The 2,500-nt window shown below is 52.4% G+C and overlaps 1 pseudogene; it reads left to right on the forward strand.

Moving 5' to 3' along the window:
- The window catches only part of LOC143175516 (large subunit ribosomal RNA), a 6,487-nt pseudogene that overhangs the window by 1,821 nt on the left and 2,166 nt on the right, over positions 1-2,500 (forward strand).

Raw genomic sequence — 2,500 nt, forward strand, 5'->3', positions numbered from 1 at the left:
AGCAAATACTCCAGCGAGGCCCTGGAGGACTGACGTGGAGAAGGGTTTCGTGTGAACAGCCGTTGCACACGAGTCAGTCGATCCTAAGCCCTAAGAGAAATCCTATGTAGATGAGGTGTTTTTTTATTTTATACACGATCAATACGAGAGAGAGAGACAAAAAGTACACACCCATCGGGCGAAAGGGAATCCGGTTTCTATTCCGGAACCCGGCAGCGGAACCGCATACCATTCGGGCCCTCGTAAGAGTGTTCGTCGGGGTAACCCAAAATGACCTGGAGACGCCGTCGGGAGATCCGGGGAGAGTTTTCTTTTCTGTATAAGCGTTCGAGTTCCCTGGAAACCTCTAGCAGGGAGATAGGGTTTGGAACGCGAAGAGCACCGCAGTTGCGGCGGTGTCCGGATCTTCCCCTCGGACCTTGAAAATCCAGGAGAGGGCCACGTGGAGGTGTCGCGCCGGTTCGTACCCATATCCGCAGCAGGTCTCCAAGGTAAAGAGCCTCTAGTCGATAGATTAATGTAGGTAAGGGAAGTCGGCAAATTGGATCCGTAACTTCGGAATAAGGATTGGCTCTGAGGAGCGGGGCGTGTCGGGCTTGGTCGGGAAGCGGGTCTGGCTGACGTGCCGGGCCTGGGCGAGGTGAACATGTACGGCAACGTGCAGGGATCCGAGCTCGGTCCCGAGCCTTGGCCTCCCGCGGATCTTCCTTGCTGCGAGGCTTTCGCGTAGCGTTCGTCCTCTTCGGCCGCCATTCAACGCTCAGCTCAGAACTGGCACGGACTAGGGGAATCCGACTGTCTAATTAAAACAAAGCATTGCGATGGCCCCCGCGGGTGTTGACGCAATGTGATTTCTGCCCAGTGCTCTGAATGTCAACGTGAAGAAATTCAAAAAAGCGCGGGTAAACGGCGGGAGTAACTATGACTCTCTTAAGGTAGCCAAATGCCTCGTCATCTAATTAGTGACGCGCATGAATGGATTAACGAGATTCCCTCTGTCCCTATCTACTGGGGTATACAGGTGCACAGCTTCATTCTGGCACAGCCAACCTCTCCTCCACGTGGTGTACCCTGGGAAACTTTCGAGTTTGCCAACGAGGCTCTGGCGCGACTCTCCTGCGAGCGTCCGGGCGGTATTTTATACCGTACGGACCGCGGAGTCGTCAAATACCGTAGCCGGTATGTCTAGCAACGACCCACTGGGGACATCCACCCAGTGGTACGCGAAGCATAACCGGTCGGGGGGCTTGCCTTAACCGGCCGGTCCGCGAGGAGATAAACCTCTCTAATAAATCCGAAACCTTAAGTTATGGTGCGCGGCGAAGGGGTGCGGGCCGTCCTTGCGATGGTCCGTGGTTGGTGGGTGCACCAACCCTTAGCGGCCAACCTCGAGGCACCTGGCGAACCTCGTTGTATTCAGCCTTCCCTCCTGGAAAGGGCGTCACCCGGGAGGGCGACTTCATTTCGTCCCTACTCGTGGGATCAAGTATGGCAAGATCTAACAAAAATAAACAAACAAAAAAGATGACGAGCGACGAGGTCATTAAGGACCTGATAGAGAGAGAGGAGACCCTGGTATCTGAAGGGGAGGATTCACCCCTCCCCGACACTATCAGGGATGATCTGGATGGCTTCCTTGCGGTGCCAAGCCGGAAAAGAAGGATGCAGAAGCCGGAAGGTTCCGAATCGGAATCCGGCGAAGAACAGAATAAGAGGCAACCCAAAAGGCGTCCAAAGGGAACAACGCCATATGAGAAGCTCACAAAGTGGGCTACTCTTGTATTTAACATGTTACCACGCTATGGCATCAGCCAGCAAACTATGGAGAGTGGAAGTTTTGCCACCCTCCGTAGTGCATTGGACGATGCCTGGAAGCAGATAGAGTCCGATGACACTCACGAAGTTGCAAGTGAGAGAGAAAAGGAGTTATCTTCCAAGCTTGAGAAAGCTGAAAATGAAATCAAAGCTCTCAAAGACGAAAGAGCTGTAGCAAGCAAGAGGCTACATAAGAGGATTCATGACGCCGAAGGGCGGATTCAATCCCTCTTAGCAGAAAGGGAGGTTGAAAGCGAGAAATTATATAAGAAGCTTGAAGAAGCCGAAAGGCGGATTCAAGCTTTGGAAAGCGAAAAGGCACGTATGTGTGCCGAGGCAAAGCCAAAGGCTTTAGATAAGACACTGACGCCGGCGGAAACTAAGCCAAACAAGAAGGACATGGTCAAGTCCTACGCGACTGCGACCATGTCTAAGAAACAATTAATAGAGAATGGACCGTCACGCAATGTCGTGACGGTCTACTTAAAAGACAATGACTCCGACTGGGAGCAAACGAGAAAGGCCATGGCGCGAGGCTATAGGCCAACACTTGAGAAACTGCAGGTAAAAGCAGTAAAGAAGATAAGCAAAGGAGGACTCCTCGTCGAAACGTCGACGAAGGAAGGCCTCCAAAGTCTTATAAAGAATAAGCCCTTGCAAAGCTTGGGACTTAAGATCGGCATCC

This window comes from Nomia melanderi, unplaced genomic scaffold (genome assembly GCF_051020985.1).
Source record: "Nomia melanderi isolate GNS246 unplaced genomic scaffold, iyNomMela1 scaffold0098, whole genome shotgun sequence".
Classification (NCBI taxonomy): Eukaryota; Metazoa; Arthropoda; class Insecta; order Hymenoptera; family Halictidae; genus Nomia; species Nomia melanderi.